This window comes from Siphateles boraxobius, unplaced genomic scaffold (assembly GCF_051911475.1).
Source record: "Siphateles boraxobius isolate OS27281-9 unplaced genomic scaffold, OSU_SipBor_1 26, whole genome shotgun sequence".
NCBI lineage: Eukaryota > Metazoa > Chordata > Actinopteri > Cypriniformes > Leuciscidae > Siphateles > Siphateles boraxobius.
In genome coordinates, this window is record NW_027508876.1 from 26,546,843 (window position 1) to 26,574,078 (window position 27,236).

Consider the following 27,236-nt stretch of genomic DNA (forward strand, 5'->3'; position numbering starts at 1 on the left):
AAAGAATAAAAAGTACCTTAAAATGGGTTAGGGTTAATCTTGGGGTGCACTATCACTTTAAATGTTGCTGGGTCCAATACAAGTTAAACTTTATTGAAAGCATGTGTGGCATAAAGACAATTACAACAGAAAGTAATTCTGGATTATCCTTCAACTTATTGAAAAAAAGGCAAAAATCTTGGTTGCAGTAAAGTACTTATGATAGAATTATACAGATAATTAGATCTGAAAAATATTATCAATATTAAAAAGTGTGTTTTAAAGAAGCCTTAAATGGATAGTAAAAATAAAAAAATAAAAACTGACTTCATTTGCTCACCATCATGTTTGTTTCTTCCGTGGAACACAGAAGAAGATATTGAGCTGAATGTCCAAGCTGCTACTTTCCATACAATGGAAGTAAATGGGGACTGGGGCTGCCAAGTTTCAAAAGGGCAAAAAAAGCCATGGATATAGTACATAAAACTTTAAATCTGGAATATAGTATAAGAGTTAAAATGAAATAATGAAATTGATGATAATTTTTAATTTAGGGTGCACTATCACTTTAAATTAATTTTACAGTCACAATACATCTAAACCTATCTGTAGCATTTGGCAGAAAATAATTTTGACTTAACATTCAGTTTATTAAAAAAAATTATGCAAGTATACAGATATATCTGTATATATCTGACAAATATGATAAGTAATAAAAAAAAGCATGCTTTCAATGTAGCCTTAAGCATTAAAGGGTTATGAAACCCTGAAACACATTTTTTGAGATGTTCACAGATATGTAATACAGGAAATGCTTACTGACCTTGACCTTGTCATGACCATGCTGGTAAAGCCGATAATCCTAGTAACTTTCACAGGATACAAGCCAGAATACCAAAAAGGGACCGTTTACATAGAGCAAATTCACAGTAATCACATCAGTTATGAATAAGTTATCAACGTCGAAAAGAGGTCCCACTTGAGTATGAGTATTTGCTGAGTATTTTCTCCTTAAATTGCAGTGAACCAAAGACAGTCTCAAAAACGCGGTTTGAAATTGCTCGTTCTCTATGTCACAAACATGTAGTAACCACGTCAACGTGCGGGCAGGCTTTAGCATATCATTAACTAGTCCCAAGAAAAGCCAGGTTATCCCAGTATATTTTTCTGTTGATATATAAAATCGTGTACATGTAGCAATATAGCAGGTGAAAAATGTGTATGATGTATATTACGATGTTATCAGCTATATGCCTTTCTCCACTGGCATGCTGAGTTGTTCAAAGCGTTTCTTAGGATACTGATTTTTAGAAGGCAGACTGAGATGGCAAATGGGAACATGGTTTGTGTAACATTAGCAACACATCATTAGCAGATTGATAACGTAGTCAAAGGCTAATCATAATTAGTATCTACGTTGTAGAGAGCGACACATAAAACACATTACCATTCTGATACATCAACTTGTATATGAGCCTTTATACTTCACTCTTCCACTTCTGAATAAGTTTCTGGTTCAAACATGTATGGGTGAATTAAACCAGTATTTCCACTTACAATAGTGCAGCATTTACTACAGTAAAGCTGAGCGAGTGGATCTCTGAGTTGGTGTTAGTGAGCGGGACCAATTTGCATATTCATAGGTCCACGTATAGTAATTGAAGTCAGGGTGTAGAGTTACATTCAAGCTATTTTAAGGCATGAACAAAGGAAAAACATTTAAATATGTCGTTTCGGTGAACAAAAATTAGTTTTAAGGGATATAATTATTGACTACAGTACAATACAGTAAGAGGCCTTTAATAAAAATACAAGCTGAAAATTTATGCTTTTAAACCCTTTTACATTCATTGTAAGTACATTACTGAGCAAAAAAGGTACGAGTCGAAATTATTCCTGTGGAAAATCGACATTATGCCACAAATGCTGCCAAATGAGTTTCACTTGTATTGAACCTAAAGATTGATGGCCGAAGATCTAACCACTTGGTTTTAATCGAACAGCCTTGGCACGAGTTACAGAGTCAGACGTCTCTAATCATCAGGTGATGTGCTGTTTTTCACAGTGCACCATGAGTGTCCTGGTTTTTTTTAAGAACAACCGTCCAACAACTTGTCACTGGGATCCAACTGGCCTTTGAACTCTGTCTCGAGCCGTCAGCGCAGCGAGTGACCGCGTACATGCGAGAGAGCGTTTGAATGCGTGCATGCGTCTGTGCGCGCCTGCCTTCTGCCCACACACTCCTTCTTCTCTTGTTCTGCAGCAGGCAGACTGTTGCCTTGGTAACACAACGTGATCCTGTCTGTTGAAAGTGGGAAAAATGCAGCTTTATTTATTTATTTGTCTAATTTCTTTTCCTCTGTTCTTTCCGAGGGACGAGCGTACGCTCCACGCATCTTCTCTCATCAGGAGGAAGAGACAGAAATGACTTCAGATGTGACAAGATTAGAACACAGTTTTTTTTCCCTTTGCATTTTGCAAATCCAAGAACTGAACCTCCTATATTCAAGACCTGCACTTCAAACAGCATCATGGAAGACTGTATGAAAATACAAATAACTGAACCACAAAGCCAAAATATATACATTGAACAGCACCATCTATCTAGACATTAATAAACAAAACACACATTCATAAAGTAGAAGTGTGCAATTTCTGCACAACTACTGTCACCAAACAGAATTTCAAAAACGACTAGATAATTTTTTTTTTTTTTTTTGCTGTCATTAGGTGTCAGTGGCATCTAGGCAGTTGCTAGGGTGTTCCAAGTGCTTTTGAGCTCATTTCCAAGCAGTTGCTATAAAGTTTCGAGTGGCTGCTACTTGCTATGGTGTTTTAGGTGGTTGCTAGGTCATTGCGAGACTGTTGCTAAGCTTTTTTTCAGGGTGTTTTAGGCAGTTCACTAAGAGTCTGCTCATCTATCACTAGAGGGTTGCTTTGCTGTTGGAGGGGTGTTCTGGGACCTCTAGGGTGTTGCTAGACTGTTGCTAAAGAGTTCTTAATGGTTGCTATGGCGTTGCTAGGCTGTTGGTAGGGTGTTCTGGGGCATTATGTGATTCTAGGTGGTCACTAGGGTGTTGCTAGACTGTTGCTAATGTTTTCTTGATGGTTGCTATGGTGTTGCTAGGCTGTGGTAGGGTGCTATGGGGCATTATGTGATTCTAGGTGATCACTAGGGTGTTGCTAGATGGCACAAATGTGTTCTTGATGGTTGCTATAGCATTGCTATGCTGCTGATAGGGTGTTCTGGGGCGTTACATGATTCTTTATGGTCTCTAGGGTGTTGCTAGACTGTTGTAAATGTGTTTTTGATGGTTGCAATAGCGTTGATATCCTGTTCCGTAGGGTGTTCTGGGGCTTAATGTGATTCTAGGTGGTCAGTTGGGTGTTGATAGACTGTCACAAATGTGTTCTTGATGGTTTCGTTGCTATGCTGTTGGATGGGTGTTCTAAGGCCTTGTGACTCTAGATGGTCTCTAGTGGCGCTTTTCCACTGCACGGTACGGTACGGTTCGGTTCGGTACGGCACGCTTTGGCGCTTTTCCACTGCATGGTACGGTACGGCTTGGCTCGGAAAGGCTCACTTGTGGCGCTTTTCCACTGCATGGTACGGTACGGCTCGCTTCGGCTCGCTTTAAATGGTACCACCTCTGTTGAGGTTCCAAGCGTACCGTACCGATACGAAAATGTGACGTGGAAGCACTGTAGATCACTGATTGATCAGACAGACAGAATCGTCACTACCAGCGTCATTGTATTTGCGAGACATCAAAACCCGCTAGATTTAAATAGCCAGTAACAGCCACCGCTGTAGCACCTGTTTTAAAACTACTTGCTTGAAGATAAAAAACTTCCAAAAAAGAAATGGCTGAATCGTGGTCAGTGGACGAGAAGCGCAGACGTTCCTCTTGTTGGTTGCCGATGAGCGGATAAACTATAACGATCAGTCATAATCCCACCCACTTTGAAGCGGTACTACGGTACAACCGAGCTAAAGTGAACTGAGCTGTTTCGCTTTAGCTCGGTTGTTTGAAGCTGATATTGTAATGAGGATCACAAATCTTTCTGCGGCTTGTTCTCATGATCTGTCAAAGCCGCGCCGAGCCGAGTCATGCACGCAGTGGAAAAGCAAAACGAGCCGAACCGTGCCGCGCCGAACCGTACTGAGCCGTACCATGCAGTGGAAAAGCGCCATAGGGTGTTGCTAGAATGTTGTTAATTTGTTCTTAATGGTTGCTATGGTGTTGCTAGGCTGTTGGTAGGGCATTATGGGATTCTAGGTGGTCACTAGGGAGTTGCTAGACTGTTGCAAATGTGTTCTTGATGGTTGATATGCTATTGTTATGCTGTTAATAGGGTGTTTTAGGGCATTATACCATTTTTGTATGGTATCTAGGTTGTTGCTAGACTAATGCAAAAGTGTTCTTAATTATTGCTATGGCATTGCTAGGCTGTTGGGAGGGTATTTTGTGTTGTTATGTGACTAGGTAGTCTCAAGGGTGTTGCTTGACTGTTGTAAATGTGTTTTTGATGGTTGCTGTAGCGTTGATATGCTGTTGGTAGTGTGTTCTAAGACTTTGTGAATCCAAGTGCTATCTAGGGTGTTGCTAGACTGTTGTTAATGTGTTCTTAATGGCAGCTATGGTGTTGCTAGGCTGTTGGCTGGGTGTTCTGGGACATTATGTGATTCTAGGTGGTCACTAGGGTGTCTATCTATCTATAGAGACAGAGAGAGACCAGTTAACAGGATTTTTTTGGTAACATTTTGGGCGTGATGCTCTTCCTCAGACTATATACACATACATGGGTGTTCCATTGTCATTGCAAAAGGGATACAGCTGTGGACGACAGAGAGGAAGAAATCCATCAGAAATGCATCAACATTTAAGATGAACTTCCCTTGGGACAAGAACCCTGGCTGCCTAAAGTAATAGTTAAGTTCACCCAAAAATTACAATTCTCTAATGATTTATTCTCCCTCATGTTGTTCCAAACATGATTTTATGGTACCTGTTGTCCTTTTTAATGCTTGACAGCCCCTGGCAGGGAACTACACTAACCTTTTCCACTGGTGGCACTTGCACTACTAACTTTTTCAGTTACTAGCGCAAAATATGATTTGGTCGCACAAATTATTTATAGTAAGCCGCTCTGGATAATAATGAACAATAATGAAACTGTATTGCATACAGATGTGCTTTTTATTTTACTTGCCATGTTTTAAACCGCATGCCGCCTTGTTTTTGTTTTCTTTAACATTGGTTGGGATAGATTTACTGCAATAGAAAATACTGTACACAATAAAGAGCAAAATGGATTTCAACATGCTATGGTTTGCACAGATGGGCAGACTCGTGAACTCATAAGTAGTGATGCACCGATGTGAAAATTGTGGCCGATACCGATAACCGATATTAATATTGCTGTTATTGTCGATATCTCTGTATAGAAAACAAATTTACTGATAATCAAATAAAGAGATATTTTTAAAAACACTTTTCTTTTCTTTTTTTTACTTTAGAAATGACTGATATTGGGCACCTTTACCTGTGTGCAAAATATGTCACACATAGGACACGCATGCATTATATTGCATTGCATATATTGTGTGCTGGTCAACTTGTCTAAAATTAAGAAACCCCTAGAAAAGAGTAAAAAAAAAAAAAAATGCTGAAAAAAAAAAGTGTTGTATTTATTATTCCAATATCCAGGGAAAACGGCTTCTATTTGTGACGTGCTGTCTTTGCGTTTGAACATTGCACATTTTAAACAGGACACGCATTAGCTGAATAAATGTTAGCCAATACAAACATATTTATAGAAAACATTTGACAATGAATAGAAAGAAGTCCAATAATAGCATAACAAATCACTTATTATAAAAATAATATCAAGTATAAGTTAAATGAATCCGACATAGGCCTATAATGAGGGCTGTGTTAGCAGTAAAACGGCCGTCATTTAACGAATTTTAAAAACACGGATGGATAATACAAAATGCTTTCTGACATTTTGACAGAAAAAAAACAAGCAAGAACAAAATTTAAACTATAGCCAATTTTCATTTTACAATTATCTTCTCTCTCTCTGTGTGCGCGCGTCCGTGTTTCTGAGAGAGAGAGAGAGCGCAGCACTGATACAATGGTACGTTTTAATCTAAGTAACGGTCGCGGGGCTGAAGCCAACTTGATGTGTTGAATGCTCAGAGCACGTTATAAAACGTATTCTTAAAATACACATTTCTGTTTTAATAAATGCTCATAGTAAAGCATAGCATATTGCCTAAAAACATAGGTACAAAAATAATCAGTGATACATTTGCGACCCATTAAAAATTAGGGTCGCAATGGCATTTCAAAAGGTCGCATATGCGACCATTTTGGTCGCAGTGTAGTTCCCTGCCTGGGCATCAAGTTTGTTTAAATACATTTTAAAAAGCTATTTCATTTGGACTAAATCAATAACTTTTCAAAATGTCAAGTAAATGCCTTAGCCCAACTGAAACTGTACATGGTCTAAAGTCAAAACACTGTTTTACTGTAATATAGCATATCACTGTATACTGTAAGCGTACATTTATCAGCTCCCACGAGGACTTTACACACACCTACATAGTAAATAAAGAAAAAAACAAATATAAGCCAGTGCTACTCAGAATCCCAGCAAGCCTCAAACATTGCAAATCCCAATAAAACATCTTTCAAATGAGTTCAATACAAAGATTATTGTACATCATGAGACTCAACATGACAGTATGTGTTTGGAATAGAGTTACAGTGATTTCATGATGGCTGAACGTCTGAGGATGATCAAACCAGTGGGAAGAGGGTCGGTGGGGAGCATTTGAACACAAACAGATAATAAATATCAATAAAATGGAGAGAGGATTGCTCACCACAGAGATTTCATCTGATCCAACGCACACATACACTCGAAGATAACGTTCCCTCTACACTCCAGGAGGTTTGAAACAGCCCCTCCAGGTATTTTCAGACAAACACATACGCTCAAACATATGCGTATCCCTCTTCACACCACTAGATTTGCAACTGCACCTTTAGCCATTTCATAACAAGCACACGCACATGCTAAAATGCACACACAAACCCGGGAGTGTTTTGGGCTTTGTGATGCTCATTAGACAGCAAGGCTGCAGGTACATGGCACGTTCCCATTAAATCTGCCACAATACCTCACCGAGCACATAAGACAGTGGAAATGTGCCAGATTTACTAGCTAACTAGATACAAACAAAACCAGGTTTGTTTACACCAAACCAAGTAAAAAAAGAAAAAGTACAAAAAGAACCCCACTTCAATTCAAAGAATTCTGAAAAAAATTATAGATTAATTTCTGAAGGATCATTTGACACTGAAGGCTGGAATAATAATGCTAAAAAATATAGCTTTGATCACAGGAATAAATGACATTTTAAAATATATTCAAAAAGAAAACAGGTCTTTTAAATTTTACTGTATTTTTTATCAAATAAATGTGGCTTTGGGGAGCATAAGAAACCTCTTTCAAAATAATTTTTAAAAAAATCTTACCGACCCTTTAGAGGAGTAGTGTATGCTAGTCATCTCCTAAATGTTCAAAAAAACTTTTTAACAGGCGCGCATATAAAATTTACAACAGATAAAAACAGATAGTCTTGATGACTATCTTGATGATGATATCTTGATGATACTTGAAGAGAGATTTTTGACTAATCAAATGCTCTCTGAAATGTTCCTCCCCAATACCACCTGCAACCAATTAGAAAGTAACTAAAACCTAGAATTTACTTTTCTTAAAGAGATGATTTAATCCAATCTCACAACAAAATGCAAGTATTTCACAAAGTAATTTTTTTTTTTTACAAATTTGTACGATGCAATTTGAAAGACAACTTACCTATAATGTGTAATAAAAAACTAAGCATGAACCTGCATCCTTAAACCCACTCCGAAACATAACATGACATGAGCTGGCCGTTTAAAAAAGTACAAGTGAGATTGAACATATTCGCCAAAATTCATGAATTATCAATTGTCATGAGACTGTGTTGAATGATAAAATGTTCCAATTAAAAATGAAATGTTCCAATTAAAAGAATTGGAAATACATATACACAGGAAAGAAAACTGCCTTTTTCAAGCTATTGGCAAGTCTCTACCAATCTTTGTTTTGCTGTTAATGTTTAATCAGACAAAAATCCATTTTAAAATAGAAACTCAGCTTCCGCAATTGAAGATTCTGTCACAATGTTGCAAATGGGAGGAAAAAACGGACTTGGCGTTGCATCAGTTAGCCCCGCCCACAGTGAAATCTCATTGGTCAATTTTTTTTTACCCCATCTGTTTACAAATCACAGCGTTGATTTAAATTAGAGGACTGTAGAGTGAGCAGATTAAATCACTCAATTGAATTTACTCATAATACATGCTGTTATAGCTACTGTAAGCTCGCTTAAATGTGGCGGTTTTTTTCTTACACACTTTTAAGCTGTAAAATGTTCTGAATTTCCAAAACAGGCAATCTCCCTCTCAATTAGTTTGACCCTCCATACTGACAAGCCGAGCTACGAGAGTATCCCCTTGAACTGGCACGGTTCCCGGTTCACACTTCTAAATACAGCGACAGGCATCCTCTCCAGATGGCAGAGAAGAGTGTGAAGAGGATTTTGATGAGGGGAAGCAACGATAGCCCCCTCTTTTCATCCGGCCAGTTCAATCCAACCTTTCCTCCTAAACAGGTAGGAGATCTGTGAGCCGGCTGCCCGAGCAGGATGTGGGCGCATGGGGTGATCTACGTCACCGCTAGGGTCACATTCATGAAGCTTTGGCTCCTAGCGTGTGAAAGCTGAATGAAAAGGCAGCAGAGAAGGAGATGTGGGATGAATATGACTGGAATAAATGTGTGCAGGTTGTATTGAAGCTGCAATCTGTCGTTGATGCCGCTAGCAGGCTACGAGCAGCAAAGCGGCAAAAAACACTTTAGCGTCTTCCTTGAGGGACATTTCAGCAATTACAGACTTTAAATGACCCGTCATTTTTGCTCAAGTGTGAAAATTATATTTTAATGCTTTATTTTTATCATTTGATTGTTCTGTTGTTTATTCTGATCATTTAGTAATAGCCAATTTTTGATGAAAGTTTTTGGCTCAGGAAAAGCTTGACATGTTGCGCAAAGCAAACTCGAAAAGTAGCACCAATGCCGATATTCTCAGTCTCATCAAGAAGAGCTTAACAAGACTGCATTTATTTGATCAAAAATAAAGTAAAAACAGTCTCCAGTCTTCAGTGTCACATGATCCTCCAATATGCTGATTTGCTGCTTAAAGCTGCAATCCGTAACTTTTTTTTGTTCAAAACATTATATAATAAGCGAGTACATAATGAATCCATTTTCCAAACCGTGTTTTTGTCTTATCCTGAATCACTACAGTACACCTATAATAAGTGTTTATATTCTGACTATTTTAGACTGGTATGGGTCGTACCACTACCGAGTAGCCCAGTACCTGCGTGTCTCCTCATAGACATAAACAGAGAGAAGCAGCTCTGGCTACAATGTTCTTCCGCAAGATGCATGCAGTTCTGATTAATAACCGCTAGAGCGCCAAAAGTTACAGACTGCAGCTTTAAGAAACATTTCTTTTTTTGAACACTGTTTTTATTGGGTTTTTTCTTAAAAAACAAAACTAAAAAGAGCTTTAAGAAACATTTCTTATTATTATCAGGATTCTTTGATGAATAGAAAGTTCTAAAGATAATAATGAAACAAAGTAAAAAAGTTAATGTTAGGACTGCACAAGCATAACCAGAGATACCCTTAAAGCAAACAGACATGTACCGAAAGCAATAGAACTACAATTTTGATTTCATGGCCTCTTCAATGCGGTTTTTCCTGAAAATTCTTACATGTAGGCTATATACACACACACACACATGTACCACAACATGTCTTTTTCACTCTATCCAGCAGAGAAAACTGGAGATGCTGAAATGTCGAAGGTAACTAGCGTGGAAAGAGTTGCGTCAGCTCCAAGGTCTGGCGGACCTTCAAGAGATGCTCCAGCCAACCCATGCTACACGGCTCAGCCCTGCCAAGAGCTCGGAGAAACCACAGGCAATGGCTTTCTTCTGCCAGAGTTACAATCAAACAGGGTGCAGTTAACTCCTGGTTACAACAATTCACATTCAAGTCAACACTGAATCAAAATGGAAAATCTTAACCAATAGCCAATAGATATTTAAGCATTATTTTAGCAAATTCACATTCAGATCTCACTTTAATTCTGGAATGGAAAGCCAACTTTATCATCCAAAAAATTCCCGGTGGAAAAAAAAAATTTGTTCTTTCCAACATTAATTCTTGTTGAATATCCAGTTTCAAAGTTGTATGACGAATTAAGTAAAATTAGTTGCAAATGGTATCATGTTCACTTTAATGCTATAGGCTAGATAGTAGGGCTGTTGAATTATGTCAAAAACCATAATCAAGATTATTTGTCAATATTGAAAATCACGATTACTTAACATGATTATGAGTGGGCGATATGATCAAAGTCTTATTTCATGATATGAGTAATTTTAGATATCAGTAAAAATTTCACAGTTAATGATAAGCTACTTCAGCAAAAACTAATACTAGGTTAACTAATGTAGCTAAGTAAAATGTCCTCAAAACAGTTACAGGAGACAAGGAAACGGTCAAGAACAAACAAAGTAATAACAAATAAAATGGACAAATAAATACAACAGAACAAAAATGCAAATTAAATAAATAGTGCTTTAAATTTTTCATGAAGATGTAGGCTACTAACAGTGGTATTCAGAGAGGTAATAGCCTACAACATAAACTGAATAAAGACATTAAATGTAGAATAACACTGCATAGTCTTTACTGGTATATATGAAATATAGATTAATCCTTATTTGTTCAAGAGCAGTGAATGATTTTATCTTTTAATTTTGTTGTTTTATTACCATTAATGACAGACTGAAGCAGTAATATTGGGCTGCTGTCACTTTAAGACTGAATGCACAGATCCAATATAGTATACTGTTACACTGTATATATATAGGCCTATTCACTTAAGACATAACTGACAGTGTTTACAAGGATACTTACCAAAATGGCATTTTGACATGTTTGTCTGTAAGCTATTTGACTATTTAGGCGAGAATCCGAAGCTCCATTGCCTTCCATAGTTGGGGGGGGGGGGGAATACTATGGAAGTCAACGGGGGGAATTCAATATTTTGAATATTCTTCAAAAGATCTTCTTTTGTGGTCAGGAGAAAAAAATATTCATACAGGTTTAAGGTTTGGAACATCTTAAGGGTGAGTAGTACTTTCTGTTATAAAAGATAAAATAGCTGAGACAGGGAAAATAAATGACAGGGTAAGACAAAAACATGTACACACAGAGAGAGAGAGAGAGAGAGAGAGAGAGAGAGAGAGAGAGAGAGAGAGAGAGAGAGAGAGAGAGAGAGAGAGAGAGAGAGAGAGAGAGGCAGTCCTAAGGCAGAGCAATAAAACATAAGACATATGCTCTTCGAAATCTATGGTAATTAATTCTAACGTGACTGGCATGATTGGCTGCTGTGGTAATATATGCTAACGTGACTTGCATGATTGGCTACTGTGGTATTGTATGCTAACGTAACTTGCATGATTGGCTGCTATGGTAATATATGCTAATGTGACTTTGATGATTGGCTGCTGTGGTATTATATGCTAATGTGACTTGCATGATTGGCTGCTATGGTAATATATGCTAATGTGACTTTGATGATTGGCTGCTGTGGTATTATATGCTAATGTGACTTGCATGATTGGCTGCTGTTGTAATATATGCTAACGTGACTTGCATTATTGGCTGTTGTTGTAATATATGCTAACGTGACTTGCATGATTGGCTGTTGTTGTAATATATGCTAACGTGACTTGCATGATTGGCTGCTGTTGTAATATATGCCAACGTGACTTGCATGATTGGCTGGTGTGGTAATATATGCTAACGTGACTTGCATGATTGGCTGCTGTGGTAATATATGCTAACGTGACTTGCATGATTGGCTGCTGTGGTAACATGCATGTCTGAATAGATTTACAGCCTTCAGCCTTACATAACACCGTACAACTGCAGTAAAGAGCATGAGCCACTTTACAAATAGACGAAGAAATGATTCCTGCCCCTGGTACAGTATATAACTCCATTTATCCATGCATAAGCCTGCTACAAACCAACAAGTCCAAATGGCTCAATCTTCAGACAGATGCAAACACTGAAAAAGGATGAAAGTTGGAAACTAGAGCCGTTAGAGCAGAAATGGCTAACTATGTGAAATGATGTGCACACAGTCAGAAATGAAAAGGAAAACCGGATTAAAGGCAGAAACTACGACACATGACTGTAGGCTGAAATTGCTCTTAATAACTTTTAACCCATTACAATGCTTTGATGGGTGAAAAAAAGAGCAATTTCTACTACCTGAACTGAATAGAATAGAAAATGGGACCTGAACATTTCAAAGTATTTGAAGGGAAGATGAAAGGCTGTTTGAGAAAAGTTTACATCTTCAGGTGAAACAGACAGTCTGGCTCTGATGAGACGGCAGAATCTGGGTTCTAGAAGGTTCAGGGTAGCATTATAAATGCTTTTAAATATCCATACCTGTAATATCAATCATATTAACTGACAGCACTCTGAAAAGAAGAACTAGCCAACGAATTATTCATATAGAATATAAACATATCCACAAAAGACAATAGTAAAAACGATATCTAATTGTTTGCAATCAAGGTTGCAATCTGACTATAAAATTGTAGCAGGCTCAAACGTTTAAGGAATATTCCAAGTTCAAGTAAAGTAAATAAAATCATATTAATCTTTATATTAAAATATTAATATTTAAGGTATTTATAATGAATGAAATAATGTAATACAGACTTAAAATGCAGAGTTTTTAAAATGATAGCTACAAAACTTTAACACTGTACTTGGTATGAAACCAGTGTGACAATGAAGCCTTACTGACATTTTTTTATGTTTAATGTTAGACGATTTCTAATCAATTTCAATGCCATCCCCACATAACTCCAGTAAATGTGGTAAACAGTCAATTTCACAGGATACGGACATCAGAAATGCAAACTTTATTCAGAAATAATGTCGGTAAAACATAACCACAGGTTCAACGATAGAAACATAATCTAACTAGAAAAAGGACCATTTTAAATAATTTAATAGCTCACAAAATATGAATTCAAGTGTGAATTTATATTCAAAGTACATTACTGTAAACCATACTAACTTTTGACCTAACTATGAATATTCCTTTAAAGACCCCATGATTCCAAATGAGCAATGTCCTTCAAATATATATATACACATCGTTGAAAATTTTTGCCCAAATTTGGCTAATTAAATAAAATAAAGCTAGGTCACTAAAAAACATCAATGTTACACTTCCATTATTTCACTTTCACAATGCGAATGACATCACACTCAAAGATTTGGAGCGTGTGCGATCAAATCACAGTAGTTGCTGAAAACATCTGAACTGTAGAAGACTACGTCACACTCATCCGTGAGAATTCACAAACACACCAAACTCACAGCTGTGAACCCTGCAGGTGACAGTCGGGGCGAGAGAGCTCGCACACCCATATAGGTGGAAAATCACAATGTCTTCATCTCAGTTATGGTAATTCCACTTCAGTTCATAGTATGCATTAAACGCATAATTGCATGTGAAACAATGCTATTTATAGTTACTGTGCGAGTATATCTTTATCTTTGTGTCTGTAAACAGCCATGCCTGTGTTTGTGTACACATATGTGTGTGTGTGTGTGTGTGTGTGTGTGTGTGTGTGTGTGTGTGTGTGTGTGTGTGTGTGTGTGTGTGTGTGTGTGTGTGTGTGTGTGTGACAGAGACACCCAGTGGGTAATTGATGCACCAGCTCAAACTGGCAGGTTTGACTACACCCCCTGTGCCACCTTCCTCCTTCCAGGAGTGCACACACACACACACACACACACACACACACACACACACACACACACTAACACTAACAAGCCAACATAATTACATGCCTGACTCCTAAAGATAGGGGAGAGAGGGATGCGACTGATTGCTGTGAAAGAGGGAGGGGAAACACAAGAAACAGAGAAATGAAAACATCTGGCCAGCGAAGCTCGAGCAATCAAGAGATACCAATCAGTTCAATGTCACACAGCATCACACAGACAACCTCTTTGGCCTTCAAATCTCACTTATACATATACACATTCTGTTGCTTCATTAAATATTCCAATTATTTATGACACAGGTTCGTTCACACTGCTTAGTGAGCTTACTGTGTAAATACATGTTATGCATACCAAGTGTGGATTCTCACAAAACCCATCAGGATCTTGTCCAAGTTATATTCCTCCACAAAATCAGCAGAAATCAATGAGAACTTATATTTTGCATTAGGAAAAAATGCACTGTGCATTTTGTGACATTACTTTTGTGACAATTAAATACATTTTGTGTAATGCTCCTTTATGTAATGCATAAAGATCTTATTATAATCACAACATTTAAAATTACAAAATTTGAAAGTACTAAAAGGTATTTCATAATAGAGGCATTTGTTGCATTCATTTAATTGATGTGGATTTAAATGAAAAAAATAACTTTTACTGTAATACTGTTAAAATCCCATTAATAAAAAAATTAGAATAGAGTTGTCATTGAAAATAATGAGAATTACAAAAACTAAAACACCCAAAGTACAACATCTGATCTGAATGTATTACGGTAATGAAAATTCATTTTCGAGAAAACAATGCAATCGCAATGACAAAATAATAATAATAATAATAATAATAATAATGGTCCAAAAAAATATGTATATTCATTATGCAAAATATAATTATTTTTTGTCTTTTGATAGTGGGGTGAAATATGAACTGGGCATGTTTTCATGAGATTGTAAATTATGAAAATATGCCCATGTATTTGCAAATGAATGTTGCCCAATACATACACCTGAGGCACTCCATAGCACACATCAAACAATACTCCATTTGGAGAACCACTAACATAGATAATCCACATTATAAATGGAATATGAAATCATTTACTGTATACATGTTTAAACTGCACTTTCAATTTAAGAAGAGTGTTAATAAGATGAAACTGAGTTGACTCATGCGATTTACTAAAACCAGTATGAAAAAGCAGGATATAAAAAGTTATATTTAAACTATTCTGAATGAAAGTACAGAGGACCAAAGTTATTATCGTACACAACAACACACATAGCAAAGAGCTGTAATGGCATGCTTAAAAAAAAAAAGGAAAACATTTCCAGAGTATGTTTAAACCCTGTTTCTTCATGCCATTAGGAGGCTGAAACTTCAAAATTGACACATTTAATGAGGCTGTTATGTGGTAGCAGCTATATATATATATATATATTAGTCATGAAATTACATTCAAGAGCTTTCAACAAATCGAAATGCCTTTTAATATCTTTAAAATGCATAGAGTGGTACTAAGTACACGCTACGTACCTTTTTGACTAAAATGCAATTATTGGCATCTCTTACAGGTAAACGATGCCATGCTGAAGCAAAATAAAGCTCTTCAGTAACCAGCCACATAAATAAATTAAAAGAAAACTGGATAGCGATTCATATTTACAACTGCAGTGCAAGTAATCAGTGTGCCTGTTTAATAAAGAGAAATGTCTTACCTAAAAAGCAGATGTCATCAGGATTCATTTCAGCATGGTAGCACAGGACAGAGAAAAAGAAAAAAAGACCATTAGTCAAAATATGGCATCCATTTTATTCTTATTTGTCAAACATACTAAAGACGAATGATGATAGACAGCAAATGAGATATAACTCAATACCAAAAAAAAATTAAATATATTTCAAACAACATAAAACATTACTTACTAAAACATTTCAATTAAAATAAACAGAGAAAGATAAAAACAAATAGAGCTCCATGTAGATACAGAATAAATACTTATGTATGAAGATGTTCCTTGTGTTATTCAGTTGCAAATATGAAATGTTACATAAAAAGGTATGTCTGATGAATTGTTCTGCATTATATCTCTAGTCAAAACAATTTAAGAATAAAACATGTAGACCAGACAATTGTGGGTCAGAACACATTGTGCATTAATTAGCTGAAATCACAACACTGACATCCAGTTCTTAGAGGTTCTGCTAATGCAACATGGCAAAGCACTGGACAGATCATATTAATACAGTTTTTCATATATTGTGGAGTAGTAAATGAATGATAATTGCTTAGCCACTATTCTCAATATCTTTCATCTCAATGCCCCTTCAGTGTTTGGTTCAAAGTGTGGCAGGATCCTGCAGTTTATTCCAGTTTCATCCACGTTTTCCATCACAAAACAACCTTTCTAAACTCAGACTTAATCCTTCAGAGTTAATCATACCATAAAAACATGTCAAAACAGACTTTCGAAACAAGTCTCTGTTACAAAACAGACACTGGAAAACATTAATAAGTAGCTCAGTGCTCTGAAGTAAAGGTCATTGAGCTAAATACTACAGCGATACTAACAAAGACTGAAAAAAGGCATCTGGCTGAAAACAAGGATTTACGACAAATACAAGGAAAAACAAAAGCCCAAAATTAGGTTTATAAGATTTATTTATAATACTTTTATTGGATACATTAAATTGATCAAAGGGTGACAGTAAAGACATTTATTATTGTTATAAAAGATGTATAAAAGCTGTTTTTTGTTTTTTTTTACTTTTTATTCAAAGATTTTCCACATAAATATTAAACGGCACAACGGTTTTCAACGTTGATAGTAATAATAAATGTTTCTTGAGCAGCAAATCAGCATATTAGAATGATTTCTGAAGGATCATGTGACACTGAAGACGGTCACAGGAATCGCAGGAATTTTTTCCACAGTAATTTTCCACAATATTACTGTTATTACAGTGCTTCTGCCTTTCGGAGCATAAAAGACTTATTTACTGTGCCAATATCAAATCTTAGCAAGCTGAAGGGGGCAATAGTTCAAATGTGGCATTAAACCAGATGTGTTTAGTTATTCAGGTAGCTACCATGTTAATAACATCTGGCTTCCTCAGCATGACCTCAGGAAAAACTGACCATAACTAGACGTGTCTGCATTCATGTACTTGCGTAGAGACAGGATGGGATAAATCTCTCATTAAGGAGAGTCAAAATCATTTTATCTGAATTGCCCTTATACGCAAGAAACGCAACATATGAGGTCATGAAAGTGCATATACACACAAACAGACCCACACAGCAGTCTTAAGTGAAGGATGAGGTATCACGCTTTGAGAAAATTCTCTCTAACTGAAGTTTATCCCATCAGTCCTTTTTCTCAGTTACGTAACGCCACCACTTCCGCCCACCTCTCCGCTGCATGTCTCAATGGATGGCACAGCAACACGGAGCCACGAGTGGGATTCACATTGAAACGTGCTGGAATTTATGGAAACATCGGCACTGCACATTAAATACGATACATTACACACGGAAACGCTCTGGAATCATGACCCAGAATGTGCACTTCCCTTCTTTCTCTGAAGCATCCTTCCTCTTCCTCTGTCGATCCTTCATCTATTCAAATAGATTTCTGAACTTTCAACTGAGGTGTTACACATGTGCACAGGACAAATAAAAAGATGATAAAGAAAAAAATGAATTATTGACCGGCCTGTCTTTCCCCAAGAGGATGACCTGCTGCGAAACAAACACCTCGAAACAAACTCAAATGAAACACATTCTACACTTTGTAGCATTTGATGCTACACTATTATTGTTACTAGTCAAGGTTTCTTAGAACAAAAACTGTTTAACATGGCCATTTTTTTACCCTCTCTGACCTTTAGAGTTAAATGGGCTGTTTGCTAACGTAACTAACTTTATGAATTATATATGTAAATAACCTTTGTTGGCTTAGGTGGTGTGTGTGTGTGTGTGTGTGTGTGTGTGTGTGTGTGTGTGTGTGTGTGTGTGTGTGTGTGTGTGTGTGTGTGTGTGTGTGTGTGTGTGTGTGTGTGTGTGTGTGTGCACATTTATTTAGTTATTTATTTATATTATACATTTATAAAAAATTATTAAAAATTAACAATAATATTTTTATACATAGAATATAAAAAAATATATACATTTTATTCCTTTTTTGTATTAAACAAAGCCAGTTTTTAGAAATATTACGATTTGTTTGTATTATTTTCACATAGATTTCTTTTTTTTCCATATCAAAGACATCTATTGTTATTATTTTCATGACACTTAAGCACATTTTCCTAAATTCTCATTATATTGTATTTTTACTGTATTATAGTACATAAAAAGTACTTTTTTTAAATTAAAAAACAGTATAAAAACAGTACAACAAACCATGATGTACATTATAAATTATATTTTTATATTATAAAATATAGATTTTTTTTGCATTACGTTAATGAAAAATAGCTGGAAAACATTTTCTTAATTTTCCTTTAGCAAAATATTATTTATTATTTCTTTTGATTTTGGGGTGAAATATCACCTGGACATGTTCTTGACAGGTTTTATGAGATTCATACGTTCATTTATTCAAGCGAGAAAAATCTCATTTCAATGACATATCCCCTTTAATTAGTGACGTTTCACACTGATTAAAGGGTTTTTTTCTCACAGTTGGGACGGCCCATTGGCTCTAATACAAGACCTGCTGTAATCTCACTGGACACCCCAGAGGTCGATCTGACCCTCTGTTACTCTCAAACACACTCTCTCCCACATGAGCTCTCTGAAGGAGTGTCTGAAGAGACAACGCCGACGTTAGCACCGCCGATTCTTCTCGTTTCCACCCGCCCACATCCACCTACTCACCCACTAACACACACGTTCCCTCTCACTCTATTGTGCCAGCACGAACACGCTCACCCACATTCACAACGGGGCGATTTCCACATGACAGCGCTGGGATAAAGATGGTACGAGCAGCATCAGTGCTCTGTGGGACAAGCTATAGATATCACTGCTTCACCCTGACACATAATGAAGGCTCTGGGTCTTCAGCTAGTACGTGTGATAGTATAAGTGTGATCTGTTATGGAACAATTTCTACTGTGCAAAGATAGCCCAATATCAGATATTTGAGACGTTTTATGATAACATTAAAAGACTCGAAGGAATCCTGATGGCTGGTATAAAATAAAATAAATCGGGGGTTTTTTACGCCTCATGAGCACACAGTCACACAGAGATGCAATGTTAATGCATTTAGTAATACAACAAAGAAGTTTATATAAAATTACCACATTTGAATTATGACCACATTGGTCTTATGGTCTTATGAATTAATATAATATGCAGTCTTACCCTGCACTACTTTTTTCCCATTTCCCTCGTTTTCGGTTCTATTCCATCAACCACGACTAAAAAATTGTGATACAAAAATATTTCAACAAAAGATTGTACAGACTAAAATAATACTAAAATTAATTTAAAATAATAATAAAATACAGAATAAATTAATAATAATCAATTTAAATAATTGATATAATTAGAAAATAATACAATAAATCAATTAATAGATTAATTTACTATTAATAAATGAATACATAAAATAATTAAAATAAATAAAAAAAGAACAATAATAAATAAAATAATAAAATAAAATAAAATAAAAGCAATGCGGTTGATAGGGCATAGCTATGACGGTTCCTTACTGGTTAAAAAAGTAAAAGCACACCTCTCCTCAAGTTTAATACTGTGTTACAGATCTGTTCAACTCATCATCACTCATTAACTGGTGCGTTAGAGGTGAAGGCAATGCCCTCCATTTTCACATTCTTCCTTTTCTAACAGGTTAGCGCTTTTGGGTGATTTCTTTCTTCTTTTTTTTTTACAGTGAGCGGATGAGGAAAGGAAGTGCATAATGCATTTGTAAAAGCTCAAGGCTGGCGTTGCTGAATGTAGAGTTTCGCTGCCAGCTTCCCGCATAGCTGAAGCAGCGTCCATTCATTCCAACTGCTACTAGTGAAAAAACATCACCTCAGACGCAGGAAGACTCATCAGAGAGAGAGAGAGAGAGAGAGAGAGAGAGAGAGAGAGAGAGAGAGAGAGAGAGAGAGAGAGAGAGAGAGAGAGAGAGAGAGAGAGAGAGAGAGAGAGAGAGAGAGAGAGAGAGCCAGAGAGAGAGAGAGAGAGAGAGAGAGAGGGAGATGGAGAGAGAGAGAGAGAGAGAGAGAGAGAGAGGGAGAGGGAGAGGGAGAGAGAGAGAGAGAGAGAGAGACACTCACAGAATGCTGACACAAGGGAAGCTGTATTTTATTTCTTCCTCTGTTTTGTGAAAGATGACAGATTGATATTCTTGCCTGCACGTTTGGGAATAAGAAACACACTCAATGATACGGGTGGTTTTATTAGCTTTGAATGAATTCAATCTGATTGTGTTCTTCTTTGTCTTTTGATACTTGATGATGGTTATTGATTTTATGTCACTATTTCACTGGTCAAAGAGTCCATAAAATCAAAACTGGAGATGTCTGGCTTCAACTTCATAGCTTTGAGGTACGCGAAACCACACAACATTCTATTAAGTCAACAATCCCTGTCCACAACCACTGGCCTTCTGGGTATTTAAGCCAACACCTGACCTACTGAGATACTCTTGACCCTTTAAAATGTGCCTTTTTATGAACAATTGCCTTAGGGTTGGTGTTTGGCTTAAGGCAAGCTCTTTCATTTTTTCACCATTCCACTGAAATCTTTTAATGAATTCTTTTACATACACAGATTAACATCTTTAATTTAGCACCGATTAATTTTAATATATTTCAATGCCTAGTATAAGAGACAAATTAAACATCTAGTGATTTATAAATCCCATTATGATTGATGTCATAATGAAGGCCATTTCAATATCTGCCAACAAATACAATACATCCAGTACAATTTATAATGGGACTTAATAAATATTCTATGCGACTAGATAAAACAAACAAGATAAAAATAAAATAAACAGCTCAAATGATTTCAGGTTTCATTCATTTCTGTTGCACAAACGACGCAGGATGAATTATAATACTTGGAACACAAAGCATGAGCAATAATACTAGTGATGCCTGCCTTCGCAAACACTGTTTATTGCAAACATTCCTTACTGAGAAAAAAATCTGCCTGAATGGCTAATGATTTATATCAGCAGGCCGAGAAAACTGACTCATCTAATTAGTCCACACTCAATTAGATCAAATGTTGATTGATAAACCGCTCTAAAGCCATAAATGACGGAAAAGTGCAGATGGATGACAGCAGTGTGCCTTGCTCTGCCTCCAAACGCTGTGCGCTTCAGCAATGCAGATCTCTAATGACCTTCTTCTAACAACGTCTCCATAGTAACAGCTTCTTTAAACAGGGTAAATCTGAAACTTCATTCATATTTATGACTGCAAACATGTCACTTCGCTCATTCGCACGTAACCTTCAGGATACAATTTTCGAGTTTGAAAAATTCTCCCCCTTGTCAAAGAGTTGTTGATTTGTGTATGCCTCTCAGCGTGTATTTTTTTTTGTGTGTGTGTGTGTGTGTGTGTTTGCTGGTGATGTTTTTTTGCCAGCAGGTATTCTTATGTAACATGTTATTCTGCATTTTCTAAACTAGACACACTGGCAATCACTGCTAGAGAAAAACCAAAGCAACCCACCTCTCGCTTTTTCTTAATGACATTGTAAGAGCCAATTTGTAACAGGTTTACAATGCGACAATATTTATCTTGGCTTTTTTTCCATGAAAAACATGAAGAACGAACAGAAAACTAATTAAAACTCTCTGCTTTTTCATATAATGAGGATGATGGACTGTTGGATTTGTGAGTCTTACATGCATTTTTAAAAACTAATTTGACGAACTGACAGAATGATAACATTCATCAAAGCAATTATTAAAGGGTTAGTTCACTCAAAAATGTAATTATTTACTTACCTTATGTCGTTCCAAACCCGTAAGACTTTTGTTAATCTTCGGAACACAAATTAAAAATGTTCCTCCATTGAAAGTCTACGCAACTACCACTTTGAAGCTTTAAAAAGTTCATAAAGAGATCATAAAACTAATCCATATGAATTCAGTGGTTTAGTCCAAATTTTCTGAAGAGATTTGTTTGCTTTATAGGATGCACAGATTGAATTTAGGTTTTAATCCATATATAAACAGCAAACATAAACAGAAGCTCAAACAGAAGCTCAACTGAACTTGCTTGATGTGCGAGAACAAATCCCCATTGCTGAAGCTCAAACGTGATGCGTAACATGAGAATGAACCTCATTGGTTCTCGCACGTCAAGCGAACATGCTTGAGCTTCTGTTTACCACAACTGATGTGTGAGTTAATGAATATTTTCAAAAGCTACATTAAATCTGTATCATATAAAGCAAAAAAAATTAATTTGGACAAAACCGCTTAAATAATATTTTTCACAATTTCTTTATGAACTTTTTGAAGCGTCAAAGTGTTAGTTGTGTAGCTGTCAATGGAGGGACAGAAAGCGCTCAGATTCATCAAAAAGATCTTCATTTGTGTGAAAATGAACGAAAGTCTTACGCGTTTGGAACGACATGATGGTGAGTAATTAATGACAGAATTTTCATTTTTGGGTGAACTAACCCTTTAAAAGAACACATCCTGACCCAAACATCTTTAGTCCACCTGTCAAGTAAGATCAGGAATGCTGAAAAAGGACCAGTTTTCCACATCTATGGCTTTTCTTTTTCTTTTTGCCTCTATACGAAAAAACTGCTGATCCACAGTCAGAAGTAATGTTCTGAGCAGCAGTACATTCTTAATGGCACTTCTCTCAGCAAGCACTAAATAGGATTTAGCTGTGAACTCAGAGGAAAAGTGAACATTGCAGATACCACAGGAACTGAGCGTCTTCACAAACGTAAAAGAATAAAATTGATGGAGAGACTGCATTCCGATTCACATCGGTCCCTATATGGAGTATTCACTGTGTCCTCCCTACACACTAGGGCTTTGACTCCGAACTTCGTTATTCGAATAGAATTCGAATATTTAAAAAAATAATGATATTCAAACGAATATTAGGCGGCCTTTAATATTCGAACCTGTTATGGGCATTATTTTTTTGTAAATGTGTTTGCTTGTAAACGTTTTCAATTTAGATTCCGAGGCTTTTTCACATTGTGAATCACAAGCTCATTAGCAAGGCAATTATTGGTCATCTGGGCTCCAGTAGTTGACGTTAGTGTCCTGGTTAGCGCAGCGCCTATTTTGTATATCAAAACAATGGCCGCGCAAACGCCTACAACAACAACTCCTGACGAGGAGTTCGAAATCTACACTCCTGACAATTTGAAAAGCAACGTGTGGCGCTACTTACATTTTACCAGGTATTCGTTCACTGTTAAGTTCCTTCTGTGAACGGTAAGCCCCGGCTTCTTTAATCATTTTGACATCGATGAGCTAACGTACCGCTGAACTTTTAGTCATCATGAAAACAAACAGAGCGGTGCGTAATGGAGTGCATCAGAGCAGCATCAAGAATATCAAATACATTGCCGAGAACCTCTTATTTGCATCTTAAGTTTATTGCCAATAATGACAGGTTTGCGAAAAGTGTACAACTCGGTGACGGTGAGCTCGCGCAAAACACATCTTCAGCACAGGAACGCATCTGATTGGCCGATGCGTTCAACAGACATGTCTGTGATTGGCTACAATGCTCAACGCTGCAAAAGCACGTTGCAAGTACCTTTAATGCAGAGGTAAAAATATAAATAAAACTGTAATAGCCTAAGCACTTTTCATGAATAGGTAAGTTAATCGCGGCAGCTGTAATCTTATTCACATTTGTTTTTCTGATTAATTGTTTTGCTCTATGAGAAAGACAAGGTAACAAAATATTTGGGGCTTTACTTAAAGCATTCGGGGCTTAAGCCCCCTTAGCCCAGCCCTAGCGCCGTGGCATTTAATGCTCAAAATATTAATAATTAATATTCAAATATATTTGAATATTAATATTAATAAACCAACGAACTTCGAATATGATTTTTGGGCAAAAGTCAAAGTCATACTACACACTAAACATGGTATATCTGCAGAAGTTCACTTCACTTAACAACATTCGTTCATTTGGAACACCCTACAATGTCATAAATATAGGGCCGCATGATATATGGAAATTAACGAAATATCTCAAATGTACATATTGCGATATAACGGCATGCGATATTTGAATGATTTTAATAGGCTACTTCAAAAAGTTTTAGGTAGACACACATAGCAGAGAATAGACTTGGCACACGGATGTTACTTATATGTAGGGCTGTGCCAGTAAACTTGACAACTGCGCCACTATTTATGACATGTATATTATGACAGGAGTGAACCACAAATCTTTTCTTTTCCCAAATCTTCACTCATGTATCACCCATTTCTGCAGCGGATTATAAACGTTTCTTCCTTTGGTTCGCTTTTAAGTAGGCCTATTATATTCACATTCTTTACTGTGGTAATGTAGAAAAACGCTGTAGGAAATATAGGCTACCTTTTTACTTGCACGTCAAATTATTTTTAACACAGTTTGTGCATGTTATTATACTTGGTAAGGCGCGTTAAGTTTATTTGTAAACCGTATTTCACACGCGCGTATTTCACATTTCTCTGGCAGCGCAAAATCAAACATAGATTAAATGTCTTAGTCTTACCCTTGTGGAAGATAAAATCCGCTCTTCAGACCTTTTACAACAAGAAGAAAACGAAGATATTAGAAAAGAGATCGATGGTTTATTTCCTGCTCGTGTCCCACATCCCTGATCCCTCTCAAAGCGCAGAGCGGTAAGCTATATCACACGTCTTTGTGTGGAAATATAAAACGTTTTAAAAGGAATAAAATATTTTTTAAATATTGAACTTTATTATATTATTTAGTTAATAGCCTATTATTTACTGATATTTATTTTAATGCTTTAAAGGCTTTAGTGTGATGTTTCATTGATGTAAGTGCTCAAATAAACACGCATACCTGTTTGGAAATGGATGTTTGAGCCTCGTTTATTATTATTATTTTATTTATATATATATATATATATATATATATATATATATATATATATATATACACACACACACACACACACACACACACACACGCACACACATGTACCTGTATAACACCCACCAACCACCGCTCCACCAAAATAAAATAAAAATTCTGGGTGGTTGCTAAAGTATTACTAAATGGTTGCTAGGGTAAATATATAAAAGATAAGATAAAATAAAACAAGATAAAATAATTCAAATAAATGTAAATTTTCTGTGCATTAAATAAAAAAAATATGTATAAATCTAAACAAACAAACCAATATTTTCTTCTTTTTTTATTTTTTATATGTATCCCTTTAGATATACATACAAGCACAGCGGACCCTCTATCAGGCAATTGGAAAAAACCCAGCATTGAGAATTGGGGGAACACAGGAAATCAAGAGGTAAACAAAATCATACAGCAATTCCCTCAAGAGCAGATCTGGTCCCCTGATCTCGGCCCAGCCTCCCAAAGCCAAATTCTGACCAAACCCCTATTAAAACTTAAGACACGGGAATGACCTCAGATCAGCACTGATCTGCATTTTTTACTCTCAACAGAGCGGTCACCCAAAGTGACAAGCAGAGCTGTTTTCCTGGAAAAGAGGAATGTAGGAAACCTAAAAATACCCATCAGCTGTGGGACAAGACAGAGACCCCAGTAAACTCTGTAACATTGCATGGGAATGTCAGGATTTCCATATTCACAGGGATGGGGCAGATGTGTTGAATCATGGGATCACGGAGTCATCTGCAAAAGTTGTAGAAAACAACAGATGGTTGCTAGTTCCTAATTAATAAATTAAACAAAAATGTCTCTGAAAGATATAGACTCACAAATTATTGGAACCAGATCGGATAGCAGCCATTATTAAAGTTAATTAATCTTATGATTTTGTCTCTTGTATTCAATATTGGATATTTAATTGTGGATTTTAGATTATTTTTACTAACAAAAGCCCCTTTCACACAGAGTGCCTTCTGTGTGAACGCAAACACGTCCCAGGATTGATGCCGGGATCAGTCCCGGAACGCGTCCTGTGTGAACAAAAGCCAGGACCAATGCCGTGAGGGGTGTGTCGTAGTGATGACGCACATGCAATCGTGCGACAACTGTTGCTCTTAGAAGACAGTTTGTGTTCGTCATTAACAAAGAAAGAACGAAAAATGTCTGCAAACTGGAATGAAGCAGAAACCAGCTCCATACTATCCACGCTGAAGCTGAGATTGTTCGCCAATTTGGGGAACCGTACGCGATGCGTTAGTGTACACATTTTTGACGCGTAGCTTACACGTCACATCCTGACGTCACATGTCTTTACGGGATCTTTATGTGAGTGAACTCACTCACAGATTCCGGAAAATCACTGGCAGTGTGAATGAACCAAAATCAAACGACACATTATCCGTGTTTTTTCCAGAATCTCTGTGTGAAAGGGGCTTTACAGACATAGCACTAGATTACAGCAAAGATTTAACCCATTTATTTGTAAAGAATTTTACTATTATAGAGATGCGTAGTCCACAACTATTAATTTAAAAAACACACTTTACATTATAATGAATTGAATTTTAACTTTTTGTTATGTTTTAGTAACAAAATAGTACATTTTTAAGAACCATAATAGTATAATTTATTAGTTTTCAGAAACAACATGAAAACAATTATTGGCTTATCATTATCAATCAGAATTTTTAGATTGTGCATGCATACTGAAGGATATATGAGAAAATTGAGTTCATTGAATAACTGTATAAAAAAGGCAAATATATGTTTGTCAATCTTTCTTGCATGAACAGTTGTAATTGGTTTTGTGACTATTTTCCACCCTACCAGTAACCCTATTATTGAATAAGACAGGCTGATTTTGCAAATGTACCTTTAAGACTTCAAAAAAACAAGAAAAATACAGTTTGCCATTATCAAACCATATCACAAACCCAACGTCACATTGGTAAAACTCTACTGAAAATTGCTTTCTCTAGTTGTATTCACTTTGCAAAAGAAACAAATCTTATATTTAAACCTATCTGAAACAGGACAAAAAGAAAAGAAAAAAAAAAACTGTGGTCTTAAAATTCACACAATCCGCCATCACAGACAAACAAAGAGGAGAACAATGAGTGAAT

General features: G+C 36.4%; 1 protein-coding gene across 2 annotated transcripts in view; it reads right to left on the reverse strand.

The window, feature by feature from the left end:
- The window catches only part of agap3 (ArfGAP with GTPase domain, ankyrin repeat and PH domain 3), a 174,477-nt gene that overhangs the window by 129,394 nt on the left and 17,847 nt on the right, over positions 1–27,236 (reverse strand). The window lies entirely within an intron of this gene.